Here is a 20,149-nt window from a genome sequence, read left to right as displayed (position 1 = left end):
ACCTCAGCATCTATGACAATTATGCAACTTAGCACAATGCCTTCATCCAACAGTTGTCCAACGACGAAAGCACCTTCAGCCGTAAATCGTCCTTTTAAACACTTTATGACAATATCTGGCCGTTAACAGGGTGACCTTTTAGCCACAGCTGGTCGTCCCTGAGAACGCAACGCAACAACCGGCTTCTCGATGTGTTCTTCTGCTGGGTGAAACAGGATCCGGTCGCTGTTGTTATTCCGTGCTCTTGCGCTCCGCTGCGAAAGTTTTGTTCGCGAACAAAACGTGTTTTTTGTCACACATCTGTTGCTTCGCTGAATATATTATTATTACGATGTAATTATCGTAGGCTGCACACAGTAAACTCACTTCACTTTCAATTTGCGACAGCTGTTAATCCTTGTGTTGTCCTCATGCGGGTTTGCAATGAGTTTCATTGATTTCTCGTTTTCTGGCGCAATGGAATAATTAAAAAGAATGTCCACTATTTCACACAGAACCGAAACATTCCAAAAATATCTCCTATATCGCATTACTCACAAGCGCACACCACGCGCACAGTATTACATGCAATTTAAACACCCGTTCTTTCCTATCTCGTTTCCAAAATTACACATTTGCAGCCGGCATCAGTTGTTTTTCCTTTTTGACATTTATCCTCTTGCATGATCCCGACGCACTGACACTCACACACCCATGCAATCACACATTTTACAGTTGCGTTCGTTGAGATCCTTTTCCCGCCTCTTCTCGGCAAACGTCAGGTACGCACCGCGGATAGAGCGAGCGAATGATGAATTGCAACACACTACGCTAACACACCGTGCACAACACCGTTACACCGAAATTTACATCGCGCCCCTCACGGGTGTGGTTCCAGATTCAAACTAACCGCGAACTGGATTAAAATAGCACTCACCGTCCGAAATACGCGAGCGCTGTTTCGCATTATGAGCGCACACTATCCCCGCGTTGAGTAGTTTTGTTTTGTTTTGTTTAGCTTGCTTTCTTGCTTCCATCATCACTCTCTTTCTCTAAAAGTCGTCTTCTGAGACGATGCACACTCGGGGTGCATAATATGACCATGGGAAGCTGAGAGTGAGTGTTGTGCAGTCTCTCGCGCTCTCTCGCCGCCCGAAAGACGGTTGCATGCTTTTCTTTAAAGTTTCAGCTGTTTCGGGTGAAAAGGATGGCTGCTTGAGAACGAGTGAAATGGAAGGATAAAGTTGCACATGGGGTGTGATGTGTTAGTACGAAAGCTTAGCTGCTGCTAGCGACATCTGGTTTCGAGGTGGGAATTTGAGCGAAGCTTTGACTATATCCAGGCGTACCGATAGTTGGTTTAGTAGAAGGAAATCAAGCGCCTCTTTCTTCAGGTTCACCATAACAAAGGTTATGATTTGAGAAAAAAAAATTTAAAAAATCCATTTCACAAAGAAGCATAATATATCTTATCTTATAGTTTTATTCGAATCTCGGACACGCCAGGAACCGAGAACAAATTCCTGCGGTCATGAAAAAGAAGTTATTTTATTGGTAACTAATTATTTGAGAACTTTTGCGCCCGGTAGTATGCAGCAAGCGATAGAATAATTTGTTTCGAAAGTTACGCTTCGATTCAGAATCTAACTAGGGTAGTGCAAATCAGTTCATTACGGTGTGACCCTTCTGCGACCCGTTCAGTTAATCAAAATGGAACGATAATTTTGAACAGCTTATCAGATTTTGACGTAGAACTACGTCTTTCATTAAGGGTGTCAAATCAGAAAACAGGTCACGTTTTGACGTAGGATTACGTCTTTCGGGAACATATTGGGGTACACATTGAAAAACGAATATCGATCGCATCGTGAAAAATGTCCAATTTCAAACGCTTATTGCTCAGTCATTTCATGACGGATTGATGAGATTTTTACATCAAAACATTGCGGCACTCTATAACAATTTTTCACCTTGAATAAAATAATATATATCATGTAATTAACTATAGAACAATTGAAAAATCTCAACCCCTATCCAAACGGTACTAATTGGTCGAAATTGACGTCATTTCTTTTTCGCCTGCTTCGCTTCTTTCGTTCCCCGATAAGTCAAATATTTGCATGTCGAGCGAGTGGGGGGCGCCTAAATCTCACATACCAACTGATATAAAAGGACGGTAGCATTTTTTTATTTCTTGTCCATTCTTTGTGTGGACACCGACTGGACAACATCGTTGCTGGACGGGCTGTACGGCGAGGGATCGAGTGCCTTTCTCAAGGCAAGAGGGCGGAGGTGGTAGCGCTGGAGTAGAATAGAGTAGAGTTTTCAAAGGGCCTTTCTCAAGGCTAGAGACGAATGAACTGCAAAAGTTTAAAGTCTCTATAATACAATACCTTCCTTCCTTCGATTTCTCATTCTTTGTGTGGACACCGACTGGACAACATCGTTGCTGGACGAGCTGGACGGCGAGGGATCGAGAGCCTTTCTCAAGGCAAGAGGGCGGAGGTGGTAGTGCTGGAGTAGAGTAGAGTAGAGTTTTCAAAGGGCCTTTCTCAAGGCTAGAGACGAATGAACTGCAAAAGTTTAAAGTCTCTATAATACAATACCTTCCTTCCTTCCTTCCTTCGATTTCTCATTCTCGTTCAACGCTCAGATCGGCAAACATCTGGGTTTCCAGTGTGCAGTGCTCTACAAATCAACCAACATCATACGGTGCGGCAAAGGAGAGGAAGCCATCGACAACCAACGATGGATGCGGTGCGGCAAAGGGAGCAAAGAAGGAGAAGCAACGGAGAGCATCGAATTAAATCTGGTGTGCATTGCTGGCGCGCTCCTCTTTACATCAACAATTGGATGCGGCAAAGCAGGCAGAGGAACGAAGTGCATTTCATCGCATCGTATCACACCCGCTATCCGTCGTTTGGCTCGTCGTGGTGGTGCCAATCAAACCCTCGCAAATCGACGCACAGAAGCCGATGGAGTCAAAGTCAAGGAAAGCATCAGCGAATCCGTAAAAGCTAGCGCTCCCAAAACTAAACTGCTACATCCGACTGAAATGAACTTTTGTTCCTACCGAAATGTATTCCGTAACAGAATCATAATTTTCCCGGAGGAAATCGGCATTGCAAATATATGAAAGTTGGGGCATTTTTATATTGCAAGTAAGGTGAATGATAATAATCAAGGTGTATTCCCGCTCGAGAACGGGTCGTTTGGTTTAAGCTGTCTGTTTTGTTCATTTTCACCAAAGGAAAGTTTATACGGTGAAAAAAATTGGAAAGGTGAAGAAATATTAGAAAAAGAGATTGCTCTACATATAGTAATAGGTGTTGTTAGTCCAATTAAAATTCGCATTGGGTTGAATAAACACTCAGAAAGTAAAAATTATAAAAGAAAATTACCTTTTCCATTTGAATATGTTTTCTCTATATTAAAGATACATGTTTTTACTGATGAGAAAAATTGATAATTGTGTTTGGTATTGGTGATTATCTTATATTACATTGGTGAGTTTTTTTCTCTCTTTATTTCATCCATAAATAACACAGGAGGCATCTGGTTTAGGATCACAGAGCGCGGTTTTTATCATATCTCGTTTCACCTCGGTATCTTTCATCTGATACGCACCACCCAACGACTATTTACCATCCGTCTGTCATCATCACTCGGTAGACGCTGGTGGAGTGAACAAACAATACCCAACAACCAAACAAAACAACCCTTCCCAGGAGGCCAAATCATTATCAAAGAGTTTAACGATGTAATTCTTCAAACATATCCAAAACCAACAGATAGCCTAACGGAATCCTACGTCAACTATGCGGTCGTGTATCGGACACAACCCTCCTGTGACTTTTTATGAAATAAAGTAAACGTCAATAACTATTTTTGCCGCGAACGGATTTTGGCGATTTACATACTAAACGAATCGGAAATTCCCTAAGATTTGTTTAATATGCTATACATTTGAATCCCCTGGTTTGTAAATGAATAAAACTCATGAAAACTTTAAGCGTTTTCATTTTTCCATACATTTGTTCTGTCCATTTGTGTGCTTTCCCGAACAGAGCTGTCAATAACGAGCAACGAAGGGGAAATCGTAGGATTTAAAGTTTCCGTGAACAAAGGAAAAGAAGAAGAATGAAGGGGAACACTTGCCTAGAGTATAAACAGTGGATCTCGCTGAGGTAAACTTTTATTCAGCATCGGACTGTTGAGCAATCCAAATCACTTTACTTTCGCTGCGCTTCGATCTAAGATTGGATCCCACCAGTAGTAATACAACTTGGATATCGTCGTGTGGTTTTTTCAGTTCTTTTTTCGCGTTATTCGTATCGTGTGTTTTTCTTTCCGCGTCATAAATTGGACGCTTCGCGTAATGTGTGATGAGCAAGAAGAAGAGGAAGGCAGGCTCGAGCCTTGCAAAAAACGAACGCATTGCCAGGGGCAATTAAATTTCGAGGCAAGCATCATCTAATGATGCACGCGATGTTGGTGCAGTGAAAAGTGCTCGCACTGAACCAAGCCTTTGCGAGTGTGACACCGCATCGAACAACAGCGAAGTAGGCAACTTCGGCGCGTCGATCGAAAATGTAAACGCCGTTACCCAGGCAGCAACAAAAATCAAGCTCCCCCCGCTGGTGGTGAAGGCGATCGTTCTTGACAAACTCATCAGCGATCTCGCAGAGTACAAGCTGTGTGGCATAATTCAGTTTTTTCCAAGCAGGGCTTCTTTGGTGCCTTTGACATTGCATCAATGCATTAAACTGACGTCATGGCGAAGCAGACGTTAAGGTTGTGCACAAAAAATTATTTGGGAATACTAAGCATCTTGAATATCTTACTGGAATGTTATAAGTTATTTGGGTTCGCGTGCCAGTCGAAAAACTGTCTTCAACTAGGATTGCATTTGCGCTAATATTGATCATAATGAAGCATTGCTACTGTTTTCGAGGTTGTTATTAACAAAAAGAGTTTATTTCTCTTGTTTAGTCATCAAGAAAGTAAATGTTGTGGAATTTTGTATGTGATTAGGTTTTGCTAGCAAGTAGCAAAACTTCCTCCACTTAGGGTGACAGCTGCGCTTCTCTCGAGCATGAGAAAGTAATGCAACCCTTTTCGAGGCCAGTAATATTAACAGAAGCGTTTCTTTTGAGAATAGCGCAAAATGATGAGAAATGTTTATATTGCTAGTAGTTTCAAGCCACCAATGTATGGCTCTGTATGCATGCTATGGTGAACGTTTGTTTGGCGCTTGGTTTACGCTTAGTTTGTACGAACGATATCTGAGGTGCGATTCCTTTGAGGCAATACTAAATAACATGTAGCATGATATTTGATACTTGCAAGTGTTGTCATTGTTGTTGTTTACATGCGGTGCCAAAGATATATTGATGTAGTTATGAGATATGGAATAATGGTGCTGGTGCAATATGTATATAATCGACTGTAGCCGAGTCTATGTCAATTTCGAAAAAGGCCACCGGAATAGCCTTCTAGGTAAATTTTCAATGCATTGACATGAAATAAATTGCGACATACGATTGTTTTGCGAGGGCAAGAATGAGTCATCAATCAATTATCGTCAACTGATTCTACAATGAAAAAATCATTTCAGAGATTATTTTACTAAGCAGTTGTTTCTAAAATTTCACAGCATTATAGAATAACATCCGAAGGTATAAACAAGCGACTTATATAAAATAACAGCGTAGTTCTACGTCAACATTGCGGTCGTATCTTGGACACAACCTCCTATAATTTTTTTCTTGAAAGCTGAGGATTTTCTACATAAGGCGTCGTGCACAAATTACGTAACGCTAAAAATGCGGTTTTTGGACCCCCTCCCCCCTATGAAACAATAAGTAACGCAAGACAGATCCCCCTCCCCCTCATGTTACTTAACGCAAAATCAAAGTCGTTTGAAAAATTTTCATAACAATTCAGATTTTATTAAATAATGAAAATATCAACGTAGAAAATCTGTCCAGGCCGGAATCAAAGTTTATTCGAATTAAATTTGACAAGCTCATAGAATTTCTAACAAACAGAGTAAGAAAATCAATGCTTACATCTGTTGTGATTGTTACTTTCAAACCATCTAGTGTTTGGCTGAGAGGAACAGGAGTTGGTATAAATTGATGTTGATTTATACAAAAATAACTGTTTGTTTTCAGAAGTTCGAGACTGGATCGAGCATCGAGATTTGTCACTGCTCAACAAAAGGGTCGCTTTTTTGAGAATTAAAAAAATACGTTCTCAAATTTAAAGAATAGGGGGAAATATTCCTAATCCGACCGATATTCCGATATTCCTGAACCGACCTCCTCTTGGTAATGACCGTTTGTCTTCTTCAGCATGACTGCATAAACAGAAGAAAAGGGTAGTAACGGCTTTAATGGTATTTTTGTGTACATTTTTGAACAGAACCGACAGAACAGAACAGAACCGAGCGGTACCGAATTCTATCACGTTATGTCATCTAACCCGTTTAAAGGATACAAGTACATACAGTACATACAGCTATAAAAACCGATTCCTGTATATACTTGTATCCTTTAAACGGGTTAGATGACATAACGTGATAGAATATATATATATATATATATATATATATATATATATATATATATATATATATATATATATAAATAAATTGATTCTTGTCTGTCTGAAGAGGGGAGGGTTTATTCATTCATAATTATGTCATTACCTTTGTCTGGGTCCCTTCACATTGCTCAATTCCGGGTAATGAGAGGGCTAACTCATTAGCAAAGGTAGGTGCAATTGAAGGCGATATTTATCAGCGTCAAATCGCCTTCAATGAATTTTATTCTTTAGTCCGCAAAAATACCATAGTTAACTGGCAACGCAAATGGAACGAAGATGAATTGGGCCGGTGGCTCCACTCGATTATCCCTAAGGTTAGCCTCAAACCATGGTTCAAAAGTCTGGACTTGAGTCGGGACTTTATTCGCACCTTCTCCCGACTCATGTCCAATCACTGTTCGTTAGATGCGCTACTCTTTCGTATTAATCTTGCCGACAACAATCTTTGTGTTTGTGGCCAAGGTTACCACGACATCGAGCACGTTGTTTGGTCGTGCGAGCTGTATCTTGTCGCCAGATCGAATTTAGAAGACACCCTTCGGGCCCGAGGAAGGCAGCCCATGGTGCCGGTGAGAGACGTGTTGGCTCGGTTAGACCTTGATTACATGTCCCAAATATATGTATTCCTTAAAGCTATCGATCTTCGTGTGTGATTGTCCTTATACCCTTAGTTTTTCCTTTTCCTTTTCCTATTCCTTTGTGAGAGATCGGATCCCTTCTTAAGAATAAGATGAAATGTAAATACATATTAGATATAAGATAGGTTTAAGAATTGAGTGTGATGAGTGTGATTGAGTGTGTGAGTGTGATCATTGTCAATATATCCTCATATCCCCTCCTTTTCCTGAAGAAAATATGTCACCCTTCTAAACTCGAGTCGACCGCGAGTAATCGGTTTCCTATATTATTAACATTAGAATTAAGGAAAAATGTATATATACTAGTAACAATACAGTAAGGAGTTCGGCTCCTTTAAACCTATGTAACTGAGCCTGTAAAAATAAACGATTTAAATAAAAAAAAATTCATTCATATTTTCTGTATCAAACATTTATTCCATGTAACGGAGAAACATGTTATTTGCAAGTGGTTGAAAATTCTCGAACGAGAATTATGTCTGAAAATAATCTGATGTTTTAATGATGAGTTTTGGTAGAAGTACTAGGAATTTTTTAGTAAAAGGTAAATTCAACGGGGTCGATTAGAAGATCAATCAATGAACAGTTCTGCGATTGGACTCATGAACTTGCGTTAGTAAGAAAACGTGAATGTTTGAAGGTATTGATTTTGGGCGGGACGAAGTTTGCCGGGACAGCTAGTGGAACAATAAAATATTTGATCATAAAAACAAAAACAGGAAGTGGGTTATATCTATGGTATAACCGCAAGGGTGACGTAGGACTATCGTTGATTTTGAGATCATTTGTATGAAGTTGAATCTGAATTCATTCTGAATGAATGAATATTTGGAGAACTTCGAAAACGAGAGCGTTACGTTGGAGGCACAAGGTTTTATGCATCCAATATTGGATACGGAAATATCCTACTGATGGGGAAGAATAATCTTCAGAAGCTATCCTGTTGATTGCGATTGATTGAAAAATCACAAAACCTAATGTATTTGGTCACAGTGTTACATGGATAGAAAACATTAAAATAAACTCTTTCATATGAATGTAATTTTAAATTCCCAGAGGAACTGGCAGATTATTTTCAGTAACGATTAGATATTTCCACATTTTCCTCGATACTGGAAGCCCACCAGTGGTTAATGCTAACTCGATAACCATCTGTTAATAGCACTTGATTGAAACATATTTGGTCACAGTGTTACATGGATAGAAAACATTCAAATAAACTCTTTCACATGAATGATTTTTAAATTCCTAGAGGAACTGGCAGATTATTTTCCGGATCTTTCTCGATCCAAACGGAAAGAATTCCGTGCGTATATGTGTGTGTGTGTGTAGCGGCTGCTTCGAGATCTTCCCGGGGAACCGTTTGTAGCATCACTCTCCTCCTGATGGATTCCCTTCTGGCCTAAGGTTCATCCGCGCTTTCATGATAAATGAAGAGCTTCACCACAACAGCGACAACATGTTCCAATCGCTGTTCAATTAGAACTGAGTGGATTTCCGAGCGGCGCTCGCTTATATACCGATTGGTGATTTCAATAGCCTATTTTGAAAGCAAATTTAAGACTATTGAAACAAGTTTTTGGATCAGAAAGTAACAAGTATAGAACGCGTAAACATTTTATCTTTCGAATGAAGTGTTTATCATACCATTTCGTTCAGTTGTTTAGGAGCTATTAACACTCAAAATCTCGGTCTCCGGCGTAACGCTTTCGTTTTCGAAACTTTGATTTTACACCCCGGTATAGAAATGAAAGACGTAGTCCTACGTCAAAAAACATCAGAACAGATATGTTGGAGCAGTGATCGTTCGAATACAACTGTGTAGTGTATGAGGTGAAACAAAATAAAAAATTGCGCAAGTATTATATGGGTAGTTTGGGCAAATTGGTCATGGGGGGCAAAGTGGTCACCTGCTTGTTTGGTAGTATAACTATTGACTATTGAAACCGTATTGATAGTCACCTTATGTTTGGAGAATTTAATGACTTTTGAGTCACCCTGTACTTCAGTAGAGCTGTCAAAATGTCAAAATATGAATAAAAACAGAAATTGCTCTCTCGATAGCTTTGGGCCGTAGTTCTGTGCGCATGGTATCTAAGGAATTTCACGTGAAATTTAGTATATTCAATCTGATATATTGGACACATCATCAGTTTGGACAACTGTTCACCTATTCTAGGAAAGGTGAACAGATATTTTGTTCAACCTCAGCGATTAATTAGCATAGAGATTTCTTTGGTATTTGGGGGCAAAGTGGTCATAGGTGTTATTCACCTACAATGCTCTGTCGTTTTTGTATGCATGAGAAAAATGAAATTTAGACTCTAGGTGAATAGGCCAAGCTTATTTCATACGCGTACCTACTATATCAAGTATGATTTGAACAAATTTGTGTCCGAGACTCGACCGCATAGTTGACGTAGAATTCCGTTAGGCTATCTGTTCATTTTGGATAGGTTTGTCAAAATTACATCGTTAACCTTTTTGATAATGATTTGGTGGCCCTGAAAAGGGTCGTTTTGGTTGGTTGTTGGGTATTGTTTGTTCACTCCACCAGTGCTTACCGAGTGATGATGACAGAAGGATGGTAAATAGTCGTTGGGTGGTGCGTATCAGATAAAAGATACCGAAGAAGAACGAGATATGATGAAAACCGCCCTCTATAATTCTAGACGAGATGCCTCCTGTGTTATGTATACATGAAATAAAGAAAAAAAAACTCACCAATGTAATATAAGATAATTACCAATACCGAACACAATTATCAATTTTTCTCATCAGCAAAAACATGTTACTTTAATATAGAGAAAACATATTTGAAATGGAAAAAGTAAATTTTTACTTTCTGTGTGTTTATTCAACCCAATGCGAATTGCAATTGGACTAACAACAACTAATACTATATGTAGAGCATAAAGGAACTAACTTTTTCTAATATTTTTTCCATTTTTCCAATATTTCTCGTCGTATAAACTTTCCTTGGTTGAAAATGAACACAACAAAATAGATAGCTTAAATAGAAGTCCGTGTCTCTACGACCGGATCTGCTTTAATACCAGCCCCATTTCACTTCGTCGACGGAGGGTGTTTAATCCACCCCTAAGACACAGGAACTACACACAGCACGAACCGACAACTAGATTCATGCGTGAGTTTAACGTGCTACAAGATGTGGTTTCTGTGAGTATGACAACAGAAGAGATTCGAAGGAAATTAAGATTATTTTTAAGGAACCAACTAAATGTAAATGTGTTTTAAATGTGTATTTTATGTCTTCATGTTAATTTTAAGAAGGGTAACGGGCTTACAGCCTATAATCCAATAATAAACAAACAGACAGTTAAACAAACCAAACGACCTCTCGAGCGGGAACACACCTTGGTTTTTAATTATGAAAATTGCAATCAATCCTTCCATATATCAAATCATTTTTAACACAACTGCTACCATATACAATTTTACACTTACACTTACGATCGGTCATCGATATGAAATTTCACGAAGCAACAAACATTAAAGTTCCAAATTTAAATTTTATTTGCTAGAACTAATCGCATCACTCACCTTACTTGCTATATGAAAATGCCCCCGACTTGCATATATTTGCAATGCCGATTTCCCCCGGGCACCTTGGTTTTGATATTTCTGTTAGGGAATACATTTCGGTAGGAAAAAAAAAAACACTTTTATGTATTTGCAATGCCGATTTCCCCCAGGCAGCTTGGTTCTGATGTCTCTGTTAGGGAACACATTTCGGTGGGAGCAAAAGTTCCCCCTACTTTCATGCATTTGCAACGCCGATTTCGCTCAGGCAGCTTGGTTTTGATGTTTCTGTTAGGGACCCGCCGCATGTTCCGTCAATTCGACCAATCAGAAGTGGGTTTTTCCGTTAGGATAGGGGTTGAGATTATTCAATTGTTCGATAGTTAGTTTCATGACGTATGTTATTTTCTTCAATATAAAAACTTGTTATGAGGTACCGAAATCGATTGACGCAAAAATTTCATCAATCCATCATAAAATGACTGAGCAGTAAGCGTTTGAAATTGGACAATTTTCACGATGTGCTCGATTTTCGATTCTCAATTTGTACCCCAATATGTTCTCGAAAGACGTAATCCTACGTCAAAACATAAATCTATCCCATTTAGCTTGATATGTGCGAGTGACCACTTTACCACCAAGCAAAAAAAAGTTCGATTTTTTCACCTTTTTCTTCTAATGATGAAAAATGTACTATTTTCAATTTTTATAGCAAAAGCCAAATGCTATCTTGAACAACTATGAGTTGAACTAAAATATGCTTCGAAAAACGGGAATTGAAGCGGTATGTGGACGTTGGAAATGGGCATAATCCTTAGGGTGACCACTATGCCCCCACTTCTCCTATCCATTGTTGTTTACAGTGTTTGCCAAATGATCCATTCACTGAAAAAATCGCTTTCGTTCGTTCGAATATGATCATACACAAATCATTTCCCCCAGCGGCATCCTCTTGTTGTTACGTGCTGAAAATCACGACACAAAAGAGAACGAGACAACATTGCATCGGTTCGCACTTCATGATACACCGACACACAAGCAGAACCATCATACACGCTTTCGGTGCAGAAAGTTTATTTTCTTCTTTGCCTCTAACATATGCATATCGACCTCTCCATGCATCATGAAACAGCAGGATCGTACGGACTACGCAAAGCGAATTTCTCATATTCAGCTAAGGCGGCGGTGACACTGGATGCAGAAAAGTGGTCGTACGAATTGTATGCAATAGTGAAGCTAAACAACCACATTGAGTTGTATTGGTGTGGTTACATTGCTTCCCCCTTGCTTCGTTCGTATTCGTTAGCTTCTATCGAACAAAATTGTTTGTTTCTATTCGTACAATCAAATTTTCGTGCGTACTCCTATCCAAAGTAACCTTAGCCTAATGTAGCAGATCCTGATTTCTAATGGCGGGTTTACACTAGGGAGATCTATAGCTATAGATGGATTTATTCACGTGAAAATAGGTGTAAACGGGTGAGAATAAATATGATACACTTATTCGAGGTATATATAACTTGAATAAATTCTGCATATGTAAACGCTTGTGAATTTCTCACTGGTGAGAAATCACTAAAGTTGGATGCAGTTCTACTTCAGGTGAATAAATTCACCGAAAATATGAATATATTCATTATAGAAGTTCACGCTAGTGTAAACGGTTGATGCGATTTCTATAAATCTCATCATATTTCTTCACGTGAATATATCACTAGTCTAAACCCACCCTAAGTCTCAGAGAGTGCAAACTATATGATTTTTTATCTCGATAGAGGCTAAGGGAAGGGTAGACAGATCATATCTTCCATTTTTAACGCCGTTATCTCTTGAAATATGTATATATATATATATATATATATATATATATATATATATATATATATATATATATATATATATATATATATATATATATATATATATATATATATATATATATATATATATATATATATGAATACATATAGACCGTATAGTTTTACTGGCAACACCGCTCTCTTTTCCTATTCGTTGCTCTCCGCAAATTGCTGCCGTATGGCACCCGTCATGTTTTTGATGCCAACATCTCACACGTCAGAAGTATTTGTTTTCTTCAAAACAGCGATCAGCGTTGACGGCAGTGAGCTTCGTTTATTAGTTTAGGGGAGCGTCAAAGAACAGCTGATTTTCAGTCGGAGTGAACGTTTTCAAAATTAAAATTATGAATGAAAATTAGCTTTCCCATATCAAATTAGTATTCAGTTTAAATTAAAAACATTTTTATTTGCAGGTGGGGAAAAAGTCTCATACGAAAATTGTTTATGAAGACAACTTTATATTATAAAGAAAAAAATCAGCAACAATGTTGGAATTGTATGACCATATGGTTGAATGAAAGTCAGAAATACGTGTTTCTAATAATTAAATAACATAATGTGAAAATTTTCATTCAAATTTTAAAATTTAAAAACCGGCTTCGTGTCTTCTAATCTGGTAGAGATTACACTAACGATTTTGGGACCCAAATTATGACTCAAACTTGAAGTCGCCACCAGACGTCGACGTTATCGCGAATTACCATTTTACCACCATCTGACATATCGTGATGTCGATGATGAACTTTTACAGCAGAGGGATAGTGAGATAGGCGGTAACGGTAGGTAGAGTGAGATAGCGATAATCGTGTCATAAGCGGACCTTACACGGTCAATATGATTGTTAATATGATGACATTTGAGAGCATGATGACAGCTGAACACAGCCGACAACGCAGAAATCCGGATTTTCTGATTTTCGAGCATCAATATCGTGACATTTCATATAAATGAATGATGTTGACGTTTTATCTCTCGGACTTCCACACTGAGTTGCCAGATTTGCCAGATTTGAAAGCGTACCTGTAAACTTGCAGACATTTCGTTTTTGTTAGTATTTGAATACGATAGCAATTGAAGTTTATAAACTTAAGAAATTCTAGGGAACATAAATGTTATTTTTAATAGCAAAATACGGTACTTTTCGCAATAGAAATCAAAACCTCAAAGTAAAATGACAGTGTGATGTTGAGAGAGTGGATAAAACATAACAGCGTTTTACGAGTTTTTCAATGTTCTGAATTCGGTTATTTTTAGCGCTAGCAAGTGGGGCAACCATTTTAGTCTAAGTTGTGTGTTTCTTCACATTCCGTTATGAAATTTGGAGAATGGAAAGATGTAGGAAAATCACTAGCAGGAAAAAACTGGCGTTAATTTAAGGTATAGGGTGAATATGATCTGTAAGTTATATATGAGGGGCTCAAAAGGAAAGGGGTGTGAGTGACTTGATCGATTTTATTTTCATCAACTTTTTCTTTCGTGAATAATTCATCTGCTCGGAATGTGTTTGCAGTTAAGTTATAACCAAAGTGATCAGAGTCGATGAAGAGAAACTCGAACATGTCACTTACACCCCTTTCCTTCTGAGCCCCTCATATAATCTTAATTATAAAATAATAACATTTGCTTGCAGACAATATTGCATGTATTTTCGCAAACTAAAAAAACTGGCATCTCCGAAATTGAAAGGAACAGCCTGTATTTGTGAAGTGAGTATTATGATGTGTTTTTGAGTAGGAAAAATGAATTTTAAAGTGTAAGTTATGAATAAAAATTAACTTTTCAGACCCGAATGAGTATCCTATGCGAATGTAAATCACTTTTATTCTGCAAGTGGTGAGAAAATACTCTACGAAAATTGTGTCTGAAATTAATTTTATATTATAATAATAAGTTTTAGTAGGAATATCGATAAATTTAGAGGAAAGAAATTAAGTTTGGGTTATGACTACGTGCTTCAAGTAATTAAATAATGCCAAGTAGAAATTTTCATTCAAATTATACCAATTCAAGATTGCCTTTGAGCCTTCTAATCTGATGGTAAATACTTTGGATCCCAAACTCGAATGTCACCACTACCCGCTCTAATTTATTTTCGAGCGGTTATCAGCACCATGTCGACCGAAACAGTGAAAAGTGCTGGAACCGAACTTCGCCTTGCCCCCCGCAGTCCACTCTGCCTTCAGTTCTAGCTATAATTGTACGCGATTACATGTTCGAGCAAAACGGCAGCACTGCAACGATTGCTTTTTCTCTAAACTGTCATTCGAAACAAAACAGAGAAAGAATTGATAAGCATATTTCGCAGGTAAGAACAGTTTTAATTTATGTGTCAAGCCAGATTTTCTCATGTTGGTCTAGAACATATCTACATTCTGAAGGTAATGGTAACTAACAACAAGCGTTTTGTTTCATTTTTACAAGTTTTCTTGATGGCGGAGTGCATCGCCCACATAATGCAGTGAGCATTTGTCGTGCAGAAAGCAATGAACAACAGCAGCACCACACACATCTTTTCCGATAAGAATGAGCCACGGCTAACCTGGCCATGAAGGGTTTCCACAAGTCGAACATTTCGGTTTTGGAGAAAAAAGATCTATGAAGACGCAGCAGCGGTAGACGAAAATATTTGCTGAGAGGCATCAAAAAATCAATATAACCGATTTTTAGATGCTCGAGAATACTATTCGCAGACTGAGTACAGTCGTAAAATTATGCGTTAACATGGTGATATAACGAGAAAATACCGGAACAATAACAGGTACATAAAAATCCGGAAAATATGCAGCAACTAAATTGTATTCTATTATTGATACAGATTTGAAACGTTTCAGTGCCGTATTACGTGAGTGTTTCGATGATGTTGTGAAGTGTCTTGAGGAGCAAAATCGACGCCACTCCAATGTATCCAACGGTATGCAGATAACGTGTGAGGTTAAAACAAAGTAAATTCTAGCATCTTTTAATGGCATTAGTGAACATAAGCCTTTGACTGGTGACTGGTTGCCGGATTTTGGTTTTTTATTTTATCCGAGGTTCCTTCAAAACATAGTTCTTGGATATGGAAATTCATTGGGAACTCCATTCAGAACCGCGAAGGATTATTACGTTGTCGTATTGTGTTAGTAGGTAATATATTCAATGGATCAATATTTTGTTCCTTTGAAAAAAATTGAAATACTTTTTTCAATGGCAATTCGTCAGCACATTCACTTAAATACAGGAGAGTCTTTTTTGGTATGCTAAGCAGGTTGTATCATTGGGAAAATTTTAAAAAGCATTCCGAAACCGAAATAAGCGAACAGGGCAGTTTAGGTGATTTTTAGTAACGATTTATAATTAGGATAGCAAAATGATATTTTTTATAATGACCAGCATCCAATTAGAGAGGATATCACGGATCGATATGCTGAGACTAATGGAATGTGGTAACGTATTTTATGATGTTAAATTTCAAAGATATTATACAACTAAATGATATGTATAATGTAGTTTTATACAATGAAATAAATCATTTCCATCCATGGTTGGTGTTTTGTTTTTTGCTTTTTCTTTTATTTTCCTAGGAAGCAAACAGAGCCATAATAAAGGTCGAGCAGTTTCGGTCGACGCGGTGCCAGATTGGCACAGTGTTGGCACGAAATTGGTTGTCAATTACGACGGATAGGTGGACAAAATCATTGCAGAATGGCACGACATCGGTACCGTTGTCGACACCATTTTCTGGGACCGATTCGACACAACAAAGTAGAGTGGGTAGTCATCGCGGATATTTTCGTTGTCCGGGTTGATGGCGATATTGATCGTGTAAGGTGGCAACATATTGATTGAGGTTAGATCGAAACGAAAAGCCTGGCTGTCACGATTTTGAAGACTTATATTGTCAATAATTTTGATCGTGTAAGGTGCCCAATACACCTGGCAAATTGTGACCGAATGAAGACGTAATTTTTCTTGTATCATTTATTGCTTTGCACTTGTCTGTGCAGTGGGTTTCGCTATAGTAGAGCGGGACAATATATGCGGTTCAAACTTGTATGCAGGCTTCGAAAATGGTTTGCGATGTTTGATACAGCTCGAATATGCAAACAACAGTCTTCGTTCCTCTGTTCGTGAGAGGTTACTTCCCAGTTTCAAATTGAATCGAGCGGTTATAAGCACGGTGTCGGCCGAGTGACGAAAAGTGCCGGAATTTTACCCCGCCTTGCACCCCCACAGACAGCACACTCTACACTTTCAGCTATAATTGTACGTGATTATTTGTACTGAGCGAAACGGCATCACTGCAGCTTTTCTTTTTCTCGTTGATCTGTCAAAACACAGAACATGGAAGTGGTAAAAAACAGTCGCGAATATCAGCTCGTTTTATGTATTCTATTTTCAATTGGAATACTTCTCGGTGCAGTAAATATCGCCAAAATATATGCGCAAATTGAAAACAACATAGAGAAAACTTCGAAGTATGAATAGGTAACAGAAATCCTTTGTTTCATTGCTTTCGATATACAAAACATTCTACCTCTATCTCAATTTTTTCAGATACACTTTAACGCAAAAACAGCAGAAATGCGCAATCGATACGAACGGATCTGAGGGAACCTTATGTGCAGTTTTCCTTCAATCCTACAAACGGCAGACATCATCGGTTAGAAGTGATATGAGGACGGAGAAGGTAGTTTCGAACGAGATAAAAACTCGATCTGTGTTAATGAAGAAACATGCAGTAGCTGCGACCAGCCGCCCACCGTTTACCACAAGATCTACATGAATGTTTGAGACTGGCCAACAACGGAAATTTCAGGAAGATGTTTTAAACGAGAATGGAACAGAATGAAAAATGCTATGCTGGAGAATTACATTGATTGACGGTAACTCTACCACATTGATTGCATTGTATATCTTGATTCCAATATTTAATTTCTGTCGCTAGTTCACGATTACATTGCTAAGAGAGCAATTGGATACGCACAAGTTGTAAGAAACTGCGCTTGACGTACACTCACAGGAATTTCAGAGCCGCACATGTTAACTTCTATACATACATTAAAGACAACGACGAATTTAATCTCGCTGTTCATGGCTGTAAATGAACGAGACATTGTACTTAGATGGTATGAAATATATCATGAAATTATTGAAAAGGAAAGGCTATTGCTACTATTGTGATATTTTTAATAGATAAGTTTTTCCGACCAATGGATTTTCATTCCTCAGGGCACCTCAGATACAAATGGAACATTGGCGCCTGGCAAGAACTGCACATTTCCGTCCGGGAATATGACGACATGCTCCTTCACTCAAAGAAATTCGCAATCATCAATGCCATCTCTATCTCTATACGAAGAATAAAATACAACAATTGATTAAATCATGTTTATGATATTCACTATCTTGACAAACTTTTTTTTTCAGGTGGTCCAATTCAAGTTCAGGATGTATCCATCGATAGGCTGCAATTGTTCTGCAATCCGGGGAAGAAATCGATTACTATATTGGCTCACCATGAGCTGGATTCGTGACCACTTAACAACGATTCCACGTAAACACACTGAATACAGAAATCCTAATTGTCGATGATTGCAGTGTATAAATTTTTGTATAAATTATATTGTATAAAAATAAATGTTTGTAAACAACCCAATTTTTATTATTTTTTTATTTCTTGAAAACATTAAACTTTTTTGAAAACAAATAGAACCATAATAAGGTTCGAGTAGTTTTGTATTCGGTCGACGTGGTGTCAGATTGGCACAGTGTTGGCATATAATTGGTAGTCGAATGCGAAGGTTAGGTCGATAGAATCATTGCAAAATGGCACGATGTCGGTACCGTTGTCGACACCATTTCCTGGGACCGATTTGGCACAACAATGTAGAGTGGGTTGTATGACACATTATGTATCATTCGATTTTGATCGAAATCCAAACACTGGTTGTTTACCATTGATTTGTAGCATTGACTTGTGGAATTTTCGGTGATTCGAGCTTTAAATGGTCAATCACGACGCTGGCCACGTCCTGAAGGGATAGTTGTTAATGAGAAGAGGTAAGAATCAGGATTCACTGTGGTAAGTGATGTGCTTATGTAAACGCAAACTTTCGATCAGTCAACGAAACAAAAACCATAAAATTTCGTGTTACGACACACAGTACAAATTATCTTTAGATATCCTGAGAAGGAAAACCAATAAAATTCATTGGACGAACCATATATTCTATTGTTTATCGCATGTATGTTTCATCGAAATTCAATCACGATGGTGAAGAGTTTTCTTTAGAAAACCTGAGTAGGTAATCGAGAAAAATCTATATAACCTATAATTTATCGCACGTGCCTTTCATCGAAATAACTCTACCTGTTTTCTTCGGGAAGGTACACAAAAGAAATCTACATACTCTATTATTTGTCGCAGGTATTTTGTATCTGAATCCAATCGCGATGACGGAGTGTTATTTTTGGGAAACCTGAGAAGGTGACCGAGATAAATTTATATATTCTACGGTGGGTATCCATTAGAAAGTAACTGAGAAATGGTAAATGGGAAATACCACTACTATAAAACAAACAAAAGATATTGTTATGGGCAGAAATTTGTTATCATAGTTTGAAATTGCAAAAAATTCCTAAATTAATTTGTCTAAGAATGAAATATTGTGTAGGGAAGAGGTATATTATAAAAATGTAGTCCACATAGTTCGCATTTATCTATTTCCTCATCACTGTTTACACACATGCATCTACAGATGACAATTATAAAATAGAAAACAATTTTATAAAGTAGTCAGTCTGAATATACCCAACGTAGCATACAAATACCGAGTTTCCCTCGTATTCCGAAAGTTTTTCAACCACGTTTTTTGGAGTGTCTGCAAATCAATTTCAGTAGGGTAAATGATCTTGGTTTGTCCAATTTGGGGTGTTTTTACGTAACTAGTAAATGCAAATCGATTTTTCTTCATGAAAATCACACATAATCGATACGAGTTTGGGTTTGTTGAAAAGCCCCAAGTCTCTAGTTGCTAATACTACCATAAGGTGTTGAAATTATTCAAACTTTTATGTTTTTTAACGATTTTCCTTAAAGAAGAATTATGATCATGGTTTGACCACCTATGATCATGGTTTCCCCAAAAAAATGATCATGGTTTGTCCGGTTTTAGAAATCTCCATTTTTGAATGAAAACATTCGAATTCATAATTAGATGTTGCATTTATCATTGCTTGAGTTTACTGTCATCATATTGATTCATTCATAATTTAGGCATTCTTCAAAATATTGCCTTTTCTTGGGCATTTTAGAAGTGTTCACCTCAACACAATCAACACAGAAAAACCATACTTCTGCTATGCGCGAAGCACACCATAAACAAACATAAACAAACTGCAGCGCTCCAAGCGGTTGCCATAGAAATCATGTGGACAAAACAACATTATTGAATTGGACAACTCATGATCAGAATTGAGTTCATCAAAATGCGTTAATTTAATGGTTTAGCTATGTAAATCCGACACAAATGGTGAGCA

General features: G+C 37.9%; 1 protein-coding gene and 2 long non-coding RNA genes across 5 annotated transcripts in view; 2 read left to right on the top strand and 1 right to left on the bottom strand.

The window, feature by feature from the left end:
- The window catches only part of LOC129767205 (uncharacterized), an 823,328-nt gene that overhangs the window by 181,849 nt on the left and 621,330 nt on the right, over positions 1 to 20,149 (bottom strand). The window lies entirely within an intron of this gene.
- Positions 14,898 to 16,129, top strand: LOC129767209 (uncharacterized). Its single transcript, XR_008741494.1, has 3 exons — positions 14,898 to 14,933; positions 15,050 to 15,386; positions 15,460 to 16,129. It is a non-coding gene; the product is annotated as an uncharacterized LOC129767209 (long non-coding RNA).
- LOC129767208 (uncharacterized) lies at positions 16,942 to 18,214 on the top strand. Its single transcript, XR_008741493.1, has 4 exons — positions 16,942 to 17,095; positions 17,165 to 17,493; positions 17,556 to 17,736; positions 17,804 to 18,214. It is a non-coding gene; the product is annotated as an uncharacterized LOC129767208 (long non-coding RNA).

The sequence above is a fragment of the Toxorhynchites rutilus genome, chromosome 2 (assembly GCF_029784135.1).
Source record: "Toxorhynchites rutilus septentrionalis strain SRP chromosome 2, ASM2978413v1, whole genome shotgun sequence".
In the NCBI taxonomy this organism is placed as follows: Eukaryota; Metazoa; Arthropoda; class Insecta; order Diptera; family Culicidae; genus Toxorhynchites; species Toxorhynchites rutilus.
Note: the sequence above shows the minus strand (reverse complement) of the source record. Positions and strands in the feature narration are given on the sequence as shown.